This window comes from Suricata suricatta, chromosome 9, assembly GCF_006229205.1.
Source record: "Suricata suricatta isolate VVHF042 chromosome 9, meerkat_22Aug2017_6uvM2_HiC, whole genome shotgun sequence".
Lineage (NCBI taxonomy): Eukaryota > Metazoa > Chordata > Mammalia > Carnivora > Herpestidae > Suricata > Suricata suricatta.
Window position 1 is genome coordinate 97,992,390 of NC_043708.1, and position 16,812 is coordinate 98,009,201.

Here is a 16,812-nt window from a genome sequence, read left to right on the forward strand (position 1 = left end):
ACTTCGCATGAAGGGAGTTAACTAACCCCTTTGAGCTCAGTTTCCTTATCTACAGAACAGTAGTAGAAAAACAAATCCCACACAATTGTAAAATAAAAAAACAATGATGACAATTGTGAAAGCACCCTAAATAGTATCTATCCTATATTACATGCTCAAAGATGTGTATTTTAAAAAAGTGGAACCTTGCCACATAAACCCAGGATCAGATACGAAACCCCACCTGGGAATTTCTGTAAGCTATCTGCATCTTGTATCTATGCAATAAGAAAAAGGAAGAATGAGAACAAATCCAAATGCAAAACATTACTTCAAAATACAAATATCTTCAGTATCAAGAAAATATAAAATTTAAATATTAGAATCAGCTAAACTTGGGAGATAGGAAAATGAATAATAAATGTAGGTAAAAATTTACAGTTCTGCTTTATGCATACAAGGGGAATAATTAACTAATCTCAAAACATGTAAATGAGGGCTTAGAAGCATTTTCAAAACACCACATCCAATTCCAGTTACATATGCAGAATTTGCTACATTATAATAATTAGGGTTTTTTTTTTTTACAAAAGATTTATTTATTTTGAATAGAAGTATTAAATATTATACTAATTACTGGTTATTTTACTTTGTACCCAGGGAAAAGAAATGAATATTCATTAGCTCCTTAAGCTACTGATCCTCCACCAACTAGACAGATTTCAACATCACCACGAAGCTGTGGGTGGGTGGAAAATGCTCCCTGTAAAACCAGACTCTTGCTACAAATCACAGCCCAATGTATTCAGCTAATGTGAACATGCTAGAATCCCCAAGTGAATTCTGCTAACATCGTACCCCTGGAGTCCCCAGCTGAGTAGCCAATAAGTGAGAATAACTGTTAAATCAAGAATATGTGTTAAATTGATCATAAGACAACAGAATTATTCTGTCTACACAATTCAGTGATCTTGAACAAAACAATTCCTAAAATACTAAATGTGATTTCACACAATAAAACTAACAATGCCATCTATCCAAAACATGCCTAGTTCGTTCTGAAAGAGTATTTCAATATACATATTTCAGCCATTTTCCAACTTAGCTGTTGATCCTACTCTAAGGAAAATATCTACCCATGAAGGAACGAGCTTGAGATTTTTATTTATGAGTTATTTATGCTGTAGCTCAACAGGCAAATACTTTCTCTGGTGAAAGGGAGAAAAACCATGCAGTACATTTCTCTAGACACTAGTCTGGTTAATTCCCCCAGGTACCAGTCATCTTTTAATGGATGATAATTCTCAATGAAAATACAAAGGGACTCAAGGGTATCAGGCCAAGGTCATGGTCAGGAATGCAGAGTGTGTCCTTCACACTGGGCCTTCTTCAGTGGTAACTGCACAGCCACTCACGTTCAGTTCCTCGTAAGAAAGGCAGTAGTTGTAAAGCATGTGAACTTCCAGCACCCTAGAAATCCCCATGATGCTCCCTTTTTGCACATTGACATAATTGTGTTAACACTGATAAGTAACCTTTTAAAATACTCCAGAAATGCCTTTAGGGGTAAAATCCCACCTCAGTATCCAGCTTGGCAGCTCTCCTAGTTTGACACCCATGAGCTGCTTCTCCTTCACTGGTATGACTGATGCCACCCTGGAGTCTTGGGTGTCTGCGTTGAGTCGGATTAACTTTTAATTCTTGCTCAGTTTAAGATACCTCTCTGTGTTGGAGTTCTCATGAAGTTTGATTTCTATTTTTTGGTAAACAGCTTTGTGAACCAATTTATTGCACGAGCAACTTACTACAACAGAGGAAGAGAGGGGCTGTGGCTCTGGAGGTACCATAATATTTTTTTTTAATTTTTTTTATGTCTTTTATTTATTTTTGAGAGACAGGGAGAGACAGTGCAAGCAGGGGAGGGTCAGAGACAGAGGGAGACACAGAATCCGAAGCAGGCTCCAGGCTCTGAGCTAGCTGTCAGCACAGAGCCCGACACAGGGCTCGAACCCACGAACTGTGAGATCATGACCTGAGCCGAAGTTGGACGCTCAACCGACTGAGCCACCCAGGGGCCCCTGGAGGTAACATGATCTTACAGAGAGGGCATCAGGTTTCCCTCTTAGCCTTGGCTATTATGTTGGCCTACAGCCCCAATGTGGCATACTGGGCAGACTGTTAATTATACCAGATGTATGTAAATCACAATAGCTTGATAGAGTTAACTTTCAAGAAAGTAAAAATTCTTCACCATCTAACAGAGTACAAAGGGAGTGTGTCTTGGGGTGCCTGGGTGGCTCAGTTAAGAATCCAACTCTTGATTTCAGCTCAGGTCACGATCTCACAGTTTGTGAGCCTGCTTGAGACTCTCTCGTTCCCTCTCTCTCTGCCCCTCTCTCCCAGGTTGCGCTCTGCCTCTCCCTCTCAAAATAAATAAACAGACATTAAAAAGAAAAAAAAAAGGAGCGCCTGAGTGTTTCAGTCTGTTAAGCCGCCAACTTGGGCTCAGGTCATGGTCTCACGGTTTATGGGTTCAAGCCCCACATCAGGCTCTGTGCTGACAGCTCAGAGCCTGGACCCTGCTTCAGATTCTGTGTCTCCCTCTCTCTCTGCTCCTCCCCCACACATGCCCTGTTTCTGTCTCAATAATAAACAAAAAAAACTTAAAAAGAAAAAAAAGGGTGTGTCTTTATAGGAAATTTTACATTTCTGGGTGTTAGGACAGAAGAGGATTCATTCAACAAATATTTACTGAGTAACAAGCACATGCTGTATTCTCTTACTACTTTAAGTGTGGTTCCTGGACAAGCCATAGCCACATTAACTTGGGAGCTTCTTAGAAATGCAGGTTCAAGGGTCTACCCTAGACCTACTGAATCAGTATCCCAAGGTGATTCCTACATTAAAGTTTGAGAAACACCACTAGAGACCATGTTAGGTGATCTATTTCCACCACTGATCTCCATTTAATGTATTAGAAAAATAAAAGTCCAGTCATACAGCTGCCAAAACTCGAACTCAATGCTAGGAGCATGGCATAAGTATTTACAGTGAAATGAAGCAGGCAAGGGTCTTTTATAAAGATCTCATATGCAAGCCAAGAATGAGCCTCACTTCAAGGTAAACAAGGATGCTTCAACCTACCTGGTACAGGTAGACCAACAAGGCTCCCATTTCTAAATTCATGTTGGAAAAGTTTCCCATACAGAAAGTCTAGACACTAGGAAGACCTAGGAAATAAAGGCTGGTCTCATCTGGTTTCCAGCTGACAATGAGAAAGGGCTAGAAGGAAAATTATCCAATTCATTTAGCCAGCTAATTTATTTAGGTCTTTCACTAGTCCATGGTCCTTGCATGGGAGAAATCACATGCGGTAGATAAACATCAGGGAGGGATGTCTCCACTGATTTCATTGGACTGTTGTGTTACATTTTATCTTCATTTTCTGCTCTAATAGATGCTGGTAATACTTCTTGACAGGTTGTGTAGAGTTACAGATTTTCCAAAGCCAAATGGAAGTGACTTTAAAGATACTGTAGAAATTAATGACCCATGAGAGTTTTCTATGGACTTCTATCTACTCTCCCCGGGGCTTTCTCCATGTCAATCTTTATCAACTTGTCTATTTCCCAGCATCTTACTTTTACATTTTTCTTTTAATTTTTAATTACAAAAGCATTGTATAAATTCATGTTTTAGAAAAAATTCAACTAATACAAAAATGTTATAGTAAAGTGAAAAATCTGTTTTACTCCTCTACCCAAGGGTAACTATTGTTAATACTAGAATGCATTTTTCTAGACCTTACTCAAATTTACATTGTATGTGCATATACCCACACGTAGTAATTTTACATACTTGGACCATACTATATTATTATTTTGCTTACTTCCTTTTTTCTACTTTATCTTGGAAATGGTTCTCTTTTTCTCTCACCATATATTAAATACATAAAAATTTCTCTTATTTTTTATATGCATATAATTTCTAAAGATAAGCTAGCATTATCCTGATTAGTTTAGTCATTTCTCTATTGACGAAGATTTAGATTCATTCCAATAAGTTTTTAAACAACGATAACAAAAATAAATGAGTAAAAATAAACAATTGTAACAAATTTCTCAGATGGTGAGATATAAGAGCAATATATGAAAATCAAGAGCTTTCCATATATTACTAATAACTAATCAGAATATAATTTTTTAAAAGCCCATTCACAGTAATAGATATATGTAAGGACAATATGAAAAAAAATCTATAAAATGTACTGACAGGTAGGGGTGCCTGGGTGGCTCAGTCAGTTAAGCATCCGACTTAGGCTCAGGTCATGATCTAGGAATTTGTGGGTTCAATCCCCACATCAAGGTTCTGTGCTGACCGCTCAGAGCCTGGAGCCTGTTTCAGACTCTGTATCTCCTCTCTCTCTGCCCCTCCCCTGCTCGTGCTCTGTCTCTCTGTCTCATTAAAAACATTAAAAAATGTTTTTTCCCTTGGTTTTATGGGATCCAAACAAACAAGGTCCACACATTATATTTATTTATCTGAGGTCTCACTGTAAAATTGTCTCTCTGGCTTGCTCTCTATTATTATTATTTTTTCAGGTAACTGACTTGTGAAGAAACCAAGTGTATTGTCCTATAGAAGATTCAACATTTGCAATTTATCTGTTTACTTCCCTGTAGTACAAATCGATTGTTCGATTCATCCCTCATGTTCTCTTCATTTGGAAATAAACTTTAAAGGGTTGATCAGATTCAGGTTTAATTCTTTGGCAAGAATACTGTACTTCATAATTCTATCATATCAAGAGGCATGCACAGCCTGATGCTAAGACTGATCAGTAGGTTTGGGGCATGATCGTCTGCTTCCTTAACTGTAAGGTTTACAACAAAATTTCATCCAATGGTTTTATCCATTGATGATTACTGCTCATTAGAAGTCAAAAATCTATTACTCATTAGAGGTTAAAAATGATGAGTCTCTAATCCTATTATTTCTTTACTTTCATTATGTGGAGTTTTTCTCTAACAAAAACCTTTTACTCATCCCCCTAACACTATTTGATTACCCTAATATACTGTTCATACATAAAAGACAAATGTTTAATCTTTCCCTAAGATAACATCTTTCAGAGTAAAAAGCTATTGTCTTTATAACTTTCAATAATGCCTACTGAGTTGTTTTAGTTGACTTTCTTTTTTTTTTTTTTTGGTTGAGTATCATTATGGAATCTATGTAATCAGTATTTTTCAGTCAATAGAAAGCAATATTTTTGATGCCAAAATCTGCCCATCCTCAGCCAAGGAAGCTCCTTTGTGTTTGTTCCTGTTCCCTTTGACATGATCCATTAGTCTTTGACAACTCTCTTGTATTCAGACATAAGATTTTTGAGAGACATATTTTACTTTCTTATCCCACACCTGAAATCAATCATTCTTCCAAGGAGTCCGGATTCTTATGGTATTTAGATAATTTGAGAGCAAGATTTTGTGATTGGGCTTCACAGCTTTTTCATACTTTTTCACTAAACAAAGTTAGGAAATTTTGATTTTTAAGAAAGGAAACAAAATATTGAGTTTAAAATTTTCAAATGTAATGTTACAAGATTTTATGTATGGCTATCATTAAAAAGACAAAAAATAACAATTGTTGGCCAGGACATGGAAAAAAGGGACGACTTCTGCACTATTGATGGGAAGGTATAATGGTACGGTCACAATGAAAAACATTAAAAAAAAAAAAGAACCAACAAAAATGTTAAAAAAAGAACTATCAAATGACCCAACAATTTTGCTTCTGGTTATATATCCAAAGGAAAAGAGATCGTTATCTCAAAGAGATATTTGCACCCCTTATTCACTGCAAATTGCTTACAATAGCTTAAGACACAGAAGCAACTTAAATGTCCACTGACAGATAAATGGATAAAGGAAATGTGGTATGTATATACACTGAAATATTATTCAACCATAAAGAAGAAAACACTGCTGTTTTTAAACAACATAGATGGACTTTGAGGGTTTTTTACCAAATGAAATAAGCCAGACAGAGAAAAACAAGTGCTGTCTTATATGTGAAATCTAAAAAAATTGAACTCCTACATAGAGAACAGAATGGTGGTTGCCAGCGGTGGGGGGTAGAAAATAGGTAAAAGTGGTCAAAAGGTAAAAATTTCCACTTAAAAGATAAATAAGTTTTGTAGATGTAATGCACAGCATTGTGACTCTGGTCAAAAATACTATATTATATATTTGAAAGATGCTAGGAGAATAGATCTTAAAAATTCTCAACAGAAGAAAAAAAAACTTGTAACTATGTGAGGTCATGGATACTAATTAACCTTACTGTGGTAAATACATATATAATTATTTTATATACCTTAAACTAACACATTGTTATGTGTCCATTATTTCTCAATTTTATCTCAAACAGGGAAAAAAGATACATAACTTCTTTGACATTTTATAATTCTTTCCTCTTATAAAACTGGGTTTCTAATAACATTAACATATTTAGTTATATTATTCTATTGTTTCACTGACGACACATGATATGGAGTATCTTTTCATATACTTATTTGCCATCTGTATATCTTCTTTGGTGAGGTGTCTATTAAGGTCTTTGGCCCAGGTTTTAATCAAGTTATTTTCTTATTTTTGTTGTTCTGGATAACAGTCCTTTATCAAATATGTCTTTTGAAATGTATTCTTCCGGTTTGAGATCTGCATTTTAATTCTCTTGACATTGTCATTCACGGAGTGAAAATTTTTAATTTTAATGAAGTTGGCTTATCAGTTCTTTTGCATGGGTGGTGCTTTCAGTATAACATATAAAAAGTCACTATCATACCCAAAGTTATCTAGGTTTTTTCCAGTCTTATCTTGTAAGATAGATCTAGATCTAGGATCATCTAGATCTATAATCCAGTTTGAGTTAGTTTTTGTAAAGTGTGTAAGGTCTGTGTCTAGATTCATTTTTGTTTGTTTGTTTTGCAATGTGGATATACAGTTGATCCAGCACCATTTACTGAAAAAACTACCTTTGCCCGATTTTATTGCCTTTGCTCCTTAGTCAAAATTCAGTTAACTATGTTTATTAGGGTCTATTTCTAGACTCTCTATTTTGTTCCATTGACCTATTTGTATGTTCTTTTATCAGTACAATCTTGTCTTGATTACTATAGTTTTTTTAAACATTTTTTAAATGTTTATCTTATTTTTGTGGGTGAGAGAGAAAGCACAAGTGGGGAAGGAGCAGAGAGAGAGGGAGACACAGAATCTGAAGCAGGCTCCAGGCTCTAAGCTGTCAGCACAAAGCCCAATGTGGGGCTCAAACTCACAAACCAGGAGATCATGACCTGAGCTGAAGTCAGCTGCTTAACCAACTGAGCCACCCAGGCACCCCTTGATTACCATAGGCTTATAGTAAGTCTTGGAGTCAGGTGTATTAGTCTTCTAATTTTGCTGTTCTCCTTTAATATAGTGTTGGCTGTTCTGGGCCTTTTGTCTCTCTATGTAAACTTTAGAATCAGATTGTCAATATCTACAAAATAACCTGCTGGCACTTTGATTGGGATCGTACTGAATCTATTGATTGAGTTGGGGAAAAGTGACAACTAGACAATATCAAATCTTCCTATCCATGCCCATGGAATATCTCTCCATTTAGATAGTTTGTCTTTCTCATTCATCAGAGTTTACAGTTTTCCTCATATAGATTTTGTACATATTTTGTTAGATTTATACTTAAGTATTTCATTTTGGGAGTGGTAATGTAAATGGTATTGTGTTTTCAATTTCAAGTTTTACTTGTTAATTGCTGGTATATAGTAAAATTACTGACATTTGTATATTAACCATCTAACTTGCTAGCTTGCTATAATCACTTATTCCAGTTTTTCTGTCAATTCTTTTGGTTTTTCTCCATAGACAATCAGGTCATCTGAGAACGAAGATGATTTTACTTCTTCCTTCTTAATCTGTATACCTTTTATTTCCTTTCTTTGCCTTATTGTATTAGCTAGAACTTCCAGTATGATGTTGAAAATGAATGGTGAGGGGAGATATCTGTATCTTGTATCTGATCTTAGAGGGAAAGTTTTGAGTTTCTCACCATTAAGTATGATGTCAGCTGCAGGTTTTTGTAGATAGTGTTTATTAAGCTGAGAAAGTTCCCTTATATTTCTAGTTGACTGAACTTTTACCATGAATGAGTGTTGGACTTTGTCAAATGCTTTTTCTGCATTTATTGATATGATCATGTGATCTTTTTTCAACTTGCTGATGTGGACTACATTACTTGATTTTCATAATTATTTTTTAAAAATTTATTTTGAGACAGAGAGAGAGAGCAAATAGGGGAGGGGCAGAGAGAGAGAGAGAAAGAGAGAGAATCGCAAGCAGGCTCCATTCTGTCAAGCAGAGGCAGACGCCTCGAATACATGGATTGTGACATCATGACCCGAGCTGAAACCAAGAGTCAGATGCTCAACTAACTGAGTCACCCAGGTGCCCTGATTAATCAATTTTCAAATACTGAATCATCATTGCACATGTGGCATAAATCCCACTTGATCATGGAATAAAGTTATTTTCATATAGGTTTGGATTTAATTCGCTAATATTTTTTTGAGACATTTTGCATCAATGTTTATGAGAAATATTTGCTTGCAGTTTTCTTTTACTGTAGTGTTCTTCTCTGGTGTTGAGGATAATGTTGTTCTCACAGAACAAGTTAAGAAGGATTCCCTCTGCTTCTATCTTCTAAAAGACATTGTAGAGAACTGGTATAATTTTTTCTTTACATGTTTGGTAGTATTCACCAGTGTACCCACTCTGCTATCATCTGTTTTAGAACATTATTATTGATTTAATTTCTTTCATAGATATGAACCTCTTCAGATTGTCTATTTCTCCTTGTATGACCTTCAGCAAATTGTGTCTTTCAAAGAATTTGTTCATTTCATCTAGGTTACCAAATTTGTGAGCAGAGCTGTTCACAGTATTCCTTTATTATCATTTTAATGTCCACAGGATCCACACAAAGTCCCATCTCTTATTTGTGTTATTATTAGTAATTTGTATCATCTCTTTTTCTTTATTGATTTTTACTAGTCTCACAGAGCCAGCTTTTTTTCATTAATTCTAATAATTTCCTGTTTTCAATTTCATTGATTCCTTCTAATTCTTATTATTTATTTTCTTCTTATTATGGATTTAAATTGCTCTTCTTTTCCTACTTTTCAAAGATGAAAGTTGAGATGATTGATTTCAGATCTTCATTCTTTTTTAATACATGCATTTAATACTATAAAATTTTCTTATCATTGCTCTTCACCACACTGTGCAAATTTTGATGTTTTTCATTTTCTATTAGTGCAAAATCTTGTCTCTCTTAAGAATTCTTTTTTATTCGTGTGTTTATTCATTCAACAGACATTTTATTGAGCTTCTACCTTGTACTAGATACTAAGGATACACTGAATGTTGAATAAAATTAATTGAAAAGTTGAATAAAACATTCTTCCTCAAGGAGTTCTATCTAGCAGAGTAGAAGGATATGGGAATTGCTATAATAAAATATGATAATAAATACACAATCAAGATAAGTATATATTATTCTGGGAAGAGATGAAGGAAGATTAAATCTGCCCTAGGAGTCAGGAAAAGTTTCCTTAAGCTACTCTTACTCAAATGTAACCTCTTTTCTTACCTTCTTTGTTGGTTTCATGCAGGATTCATTTACTTCTTTATCACTTCCCTAACATTTTTTATATTTATCAACTATATCAGTTATCACAGTTTACTATAATCTGTTTATAACTCTATCATTTAAATGAACTTGTCAGTTTCTTGAAAGCATGGAAGAGATCTTCCTCATCTTTCTAATTCTGGTACCCAACAGGGTCCACAGTACAATAAAGCTCAGTAAAGTTTTTGTAAATAAGTGTATTCACATATGGATGGATGAATGAAGTAATATATGACACCACTATAACTACTATATTACTAAGGCTATATTACTCTTAGAACAACAATTTGTGCAGATATGAGAGCCATAGCATGGTAAGCATGAAAAAAGGTAGCTTTAATGGAAAGCATGGATGAATATCAATATTAAAAATTTATATTATTTATTTTAAACAACACATTGTAGGTACTCATTTCTATGTATGTCTTATAGAAACATTTATCCCTATTTGAGCAAATATTTCTGTTTGCAAATGTTCTCTTATACTAAAATTAATAAATAACTACTCTTGTTTCTTATACAAAGTTGGAGGATAGCCTGGTTAAATTTGAGGCTAATACAACCATTCAAGGTGGTCATTATAACCCTAAGATGAATTCAGGTGCATTCAGAATGACTGCCCTTAGGGGGCACCTGGGTGGCTCAGTTGGTTAAGTGTCAGACTCTTGGTTTTGGATCAGGTCATGATCTCATGGTTTGTGAGTTCAAGTCCTGCAAAGGACTCCAGGCTGACAGTCAGACAGAGCCGGCCTGGAATCCTCTTTCTCTTTCTCTCTCTGCCCCAACCCAGCTCTTGCTCTCATTCTCCCAAAAATAAACAAAGAAACAAACAAACAAACAAAGAAATAAGTAAACTCAAGAATGATGGTCTTTAGGAAAAATCCCAGAGCTGTGCTTAACTATAAGGTAGGAGGAAATTTAGCAAAGGCTCAAGGGATAAAACTCCAAACTCTGATATTTTAATATTCTACTACACAAAACATGTTTCTAAGAGTCATAACACATGTCATTTCTATGCTTCTCTTTAAGAATGGAATTAACATTCTTGTACTAACTGGAAATGGTGAATTCTTAAATTGTTAATAGCTTCCTCAGGCTTCTGCTCCTTTGCAGTGCATTCTGGCTCCATATTATGAAAATACTGCAATGTGTGCTCACCAGCTTATAATCCTAAATCTCTTTCTACTACTTTTGGACTCAGGATTAGACTACAGGGGTCCACTTCTGGGCAGGAAGTATTTTGACATGGAAATTCAGTGCACAGTTTGTAACTGTTATCTTGACTATTGACAGATAACACATCTGGATTTTAGACTTATAAAATATATTTTGCTAACTACAATGTCATGCTTAGCATAGAGTAAGTAAATCCAGCCAGTTGTAATGGGTTCAATGCTGGGGAGGGGGGAGTGGTAGTGGCAAATGGTGCCTGTTGGTAGCTAAATATGTAACTGAAGGAAGCAATGAATGGAGGAGGAAGGGGTGGAGCTCAAAATAGAAGGAATAAAAGGTCTTGTTACAAGAATATAAATGCAGCAACCTTCAAGACATTAAACGAAGACATGTAGTCAGAAGAAACATAATGTAAGGAAGTATTCAAATGAAGTAAATAGACAAATAAAAGTGGACAACAAATTAGAATTGAGATTTCCCAACCACCACTGCACAGAGGAAAACACCATTTATACATTTGATAGTGTCCATGAGAAAAACCAGATGTTCAGTATAATAGAAGTTTCTCATATATGTCTTCATAGTAAGTCCACTGTGTGCAAATGGAGATGTGTTATAAGTCACTTATGAAAACTCTGAAAATCTTTAAAACACTATTATATACGGTCTGTAGGTGCTTGGACATGTACTGACAACACATAAAATGTGAAAAGGAAAGATACATACCAACTCTAGAACAGTGGTTACCTCTAAGGTTGAGTGGGGAGAGTGTTAAACTATAGTTATAACATTCTATTTCTTTCCCCAAAATGAGACAGATGAGGCAAAAAGTACACTTTTTGTGATACTTTGGGATCTATTTTTTTCTGTCTGTTTGAAATGGGTCATAAGAAAAAGATTTAAAGTTTACATATGAAATATAATGAACAATGTATTTCAATAACCTCCAAGTAAATACAATCAGTACAAGATCTTACAACCTTTTCTTTTTAATACTGCTTGATGAAAACCAATGGTAAGTGGTTGAAATAAATGCCAATTCAGTGTAAGCAACTTGATAAGGTGCAGAAATGGTCAAAATAACTAACTGGTGGTCTGGCCAACCCCAGCAATGGAGAGTACCCAGTTGGATGAGGGAATGACTGTCGTCTCCTTCAGAAAATTCTCCAGTAACGTGTTTCTGCCTAAGATTATGATAAGCAACAGATAGCCCTAGGTTCAAAGTTTTATTCCCTGCCAAATATTTATTTCTTCTGTTAAGTTCTGTGCCTTGAACACTCAGACAAGCTGGCATGGAAGAGATGTCCTCCACAGAAGGTTGTGGAACCTGACAAAGACAAGTGCCTGGATATAACGCTCCCTGTGGCAAGTAGTTCTGACGGTACCTGTGGGCAGAGATTGCCTGGACTCTAGGCAGGTGGGGAGCAAAGCACCAGATTTCTATGGAGAGTCACAGCACTACCATTTTTTATTTAACTTCTTTTTTCAAATTAATAATTTAATCAATCATAACCATTAGTGTGTTTTTGTAGGAAGTTTAATAAATGCATAAAACAAGGATAACCATATTAAATATTAAACACCACAGTGTAATAGCATGAAATTCTTATTGCATTCTTTATTATGGTGTTATTTTCATTGTGGCACATCAGTAAATGAATAAACAAGTTTACTGGCATTAGGCATTTTTATGCAGATATAAATCTACCTTGACATTAAAATAATAACATTGCTAACAATCCCAGTCATAGTTCTAGGGATTTGAATGCATCTAATGTTCCTATAACTGTTCCCAACTCCTGTTATGAAGGCAAAGGGATTATATTCTTACTTCTCCTTCCATTTACTCTTTTCTTATCAATTTCTAGACTTCCATAATACTTGACTGATTGCACATATATTGAAATTGGAAGTGGATCTGTGTGATATTCCTTGCTCCACACCCCTAACCACTATTTCTGGGAATTATCATAACTATACAAACTGTCTTTTCTATGAGAGTCCTTTGTGAGCATTCAAACAAGTGACTTTATTTTGGGATGGTGCAGATGCTGGAGAAGCCATGAAGAATGAGCCTATGTTGGAGCCCAAAGTACAGATAGACTCCTTCCCTCATAAGTCAAATATTTACCAACACACATTCATAGGCCAAAGGATTCTGAGGTATACAGTGTGTCTGCACCATCAAGATTTTATGTCGCCAGTCTAGACCAATGGTTCTCAAAGTGTGATTTTCATATCATTAGCACCAGAATCATCTGGGAACTTGTTAGACATGCAAATTCACAAGCTTCACTCTAGTCCTGATGAATCAGAAACTCTGGAGGTGAGTACCAGCATTCTGTGTTTTAACAAACCTTCCAGGTGATTCTGCTATTTGCTAAAGTTTGAGATTCATAAAATATTCTCAATTTTGGTCCATAGTTGGAAAGAATGTGGATTCTGGAGCCAGACTTTCTGACTTCAAATTCTAGGTCACCCAGTACTACATATATGTACTGCACAAATTTTTCACCTTTCTGTGTCTGTCTCTTTACCTGTAAAATGAACTTAATAGTAGTATACCTATTCATAGGATGGTGAGAAGAATTAAATGAATTGATTTAATAATGTCAGCTATTTTCATCAAGTTAAACAAGGAAGGAAGATCTGGTTCAAGTTCTGCCTTTGGCAAACTCCTCCTGAGACACAATGACTTCATCTCTGAATGGGAAAATTATATCTGACCCATTTGCATCATTGGGTTGGTGTGAAGACAAGATGAGAAAATGTGTAAGTCTTTTGTAAACTGAAAAAGCTATTTAAGGTAAGGTAGCAAACCATGTCACACTCACCAAGTTGATTGTAATTTTCCCCTCATCAGGTGCAGTGTAAATCCAACAAACTGTCTCTTTCCACTTCTTTCTACCAACTGATCACCCTGCCCACTTTTTAGAGAGCACTCAGTTCATACTGAGAACAGCTGTCACAGTCTACAAGGTATTTTTCTAGTGTCTTCTTTAGTACTTCTTTAGATACTAGACATCTCTCTCTTCTTTAGTGACATCATTCTCACTAAATAAATGTTTTTCCCCCCAGTGGTTCCCATCTGACTTGGAAATATGCCATAGTTAGCAACATGACCTACTTGTTGATGTCCTTCCAAACTTCATAAGAGAGACATAATAGAAAAATAACCATTTATTGAGAAACTATTAGGAACAAGGTACTACACTAAGGCTCCATATACTTCCTTTCATTCATTCCTCAAAACAAGCCCATGAAGCAAATATAATGACTACCCCTATTTTATAAATAAGAAAAACAATGCTGAGAGGCTAAGTAACTTTACCAAAGCTTTCCAACAAGAAAGTTCTCTTTGATTACAAGACTTCCTTCAACAGACCCACCTGGTAGGACAAAATCATCTTGTTCTGGAACTATTTGGCCACTTTGAAAACGGAACACTCTAAGACAAGGACAGAGAAATGAACCAGCTCATCTCTCAATAAGAAAATCTGTGTTTGGGTGAGATTTGAGCGACTTTAAAAACAAATGCTCAAGAAGCATTTCATTCTTCTCTATCTTTGTCACCACAAAGCTCAGGTCTATGTTCCAGAAGGGCACCTTTCTCTGAGACCAAAATCAAATTGCTACTCTAATCACATTACACAGTTATTGTTGTTTTGCTTAAATTTGCCATATTGGTTTATTTGCTCCCCACTCTTAACTCTAGGGCATGTCACTTTTAACCAACAATTGCAATGACATCACTACTGGTCCATTCAAAAGCATCTTTTCTTGATTTTATTTTTCTCCCTCATATGTCTTTCATCACTGAAAGAGGTGTAGAGTCACTTGGAAAAGCCTCAATGTCTATAATGTAAGCAATATAAGAGAATTCCATTTACTCATAATGTCATCTTCCGATTTGAGGGAGAATGTCCAAATACCACCAAATGAGTGTTTAGAAAAACCTAAAACTGCAAACATTTAAACAGAGCCAAAAGACCTTTCAACTAACCTCTTTACTTGACAGATGTCATCTCTGAGGTCTTTTGGAGTAGGTTCACCTGAGCTCCTTCAACTGGAAGAAGCAAAACATAAAACTCAATTTAAATGGATTTTTTCCTTTGCTTTGTTATAGTGCTTTGACAAACAAATCTATGTAGCTTCCCAAGCATATAGACCTGAGAACTGTCCTCTAGAAATATTTAAATAAATTAATTTGCTGACTTAAATGCAAATGAAGTGTAATTTAGTGGATCTTTTCATCCCAAACCTGAATTCTGTTGTGGTTTAAGTGCCTTTGCTTCAACTTTTGAAGTAGACTTTGTAAGGACTGTAAGGATCCTTAGCTGTTACCCATGGATGGTATGAATTTATGGAGTGCTAGTGTGGATGAAAACAGCATTATAACATAAAATGCATCATTAATACTTTAAAACCCAGTATGATTTATATTTATATAAATAACATAAAGGAAGCCAATTAAACCAAAGTCACTGGAGTGTAAATAACATAAAAACTTATTGTTCTGTAAGCTACTGAAAATAAACTAATAATGAAAGTATTTATCATATGTCTAAAAACGAAGCAGGTACGAGTGGGTTAAGCAGACTTCGGGGGGAAACGTTTTTATTTTTCTGACACCTTTTAATGCAGGCCCAATATTTTCATCCAATGAAGATCCATTTAAGATGTGACATTATACCTGAAAGTTGCCTTTTGTCCATTTGAGTAATTAATAATTTAAGTGTAACAAGGACATCTTGATTCAAACACTTTGTAATCTGACTAGGAGGATATTTAAAATTCATTACAGTACATTAAACTTGCAGTGAACAGTTAGCTTCATTGCAAAATAAATAAATAGCTAATTTGCTTTGATCAGCAAAAATTCTGATAAAATCAGCAAAACACCAATTAAAATGTGAAAAATGTCACCTACCATAGTTATTCTAATGGAACATGGACTTAGAAGAAGGAACTGATTCAATGTTTATTCTCATGCCAGCTGTGGCTTCCAGATGTAAATCATTTCACTTTTTGCTAGTGTAGCTAGCTCCTCCTGGCCCCTGCATCCATCCTACAGTGGAGCACTCTGTGTTACATAACAAGGCTGTTCTAATGGGGTTGCCGTTGAATTCCTTTAATTTTCTAGCAAATCATTGTTTCCTTCAAATGTTTTAACAGTCTTCTCATGTCAGAGCTACTGGGAACTGGTTGAGGACATACGTGGTGACCCAGGGATCCACAGTCCTTCCTGGCAGGTGTGAACACTCCTACGTGGAGGCAGCCTCTCTTGGAAGAATCGTGGTCCTTTGATCTTGTCATGTCAGTCATGTTGGTCCCTCAGCACAGCACTGCTATCCATTCACAGCAATTCAGACTTCTTTCACCACATGGCAAATTCTAGTTCAGTGGGTGTGTGTGTGTGTTCATTTCTAGTACTTAACCTAGTACTGAGTACCTCATGGGTGCTCAATCAATGAGCCCTGGAAGGACAGAGTCCCATCTGAGTGTCAGTCTCTTTCAGTCAATTCTACAGCAGGTGCTTGGACCTCTTGATCTCAGAATCTAGAAATCAATTCTCACCTCCATGGTGCCTCTAAAATAAAGGCAATAATTATGGGGAGAAAGGAAGAAAGTGCTTAACACTTCAGTGGATGTCCTACGTATTGAATTAAAAAAAAAGAACAAAAAATAGAATTGCTTTAAATTGCAAGATGGATTTTTTTCCTTATCTGCCTTTTCTATATAGGCAGTTTCTTCTTGACAGAAACTATGAATTCATTTCTAACAAGCACCGTGGAATCTCTATCAGTTCTGGCCACTTCAGATCAGTAACGGGAAAGGAATATGCAAAAGTGAAAATGATTGTGCTCTGTCATGGGTGCTGTTGTCTTTTGAATTTTTTCAAAATGTTTT

General features: G+C 35.6%; 1 long non-coding RNA gene across 6 annotated transcripts in view; it reads right to left on the reverse strand.

Annotated features, from left to right (window-relative positions):
• LOC115302889 overlaps positions 1-16,812 on the reverse strand; it is a 332,633-nt gene that overhangs the window by 129,647 nt on the left and 186,174 nt on the right. For all 6 annotated transcript variants that reach the window (XR_003913694.1, XR_003913691.1, XR_003913692.1 and 3 more), the window contains one exon: positions 14,906-14,968. This is a non-coding gene — a long non-coding RNA (uncharacterized LOC115302889). The remainder of the gene's footprint in view (positions 1-14,905; positions 14,969-16,812) is intronic.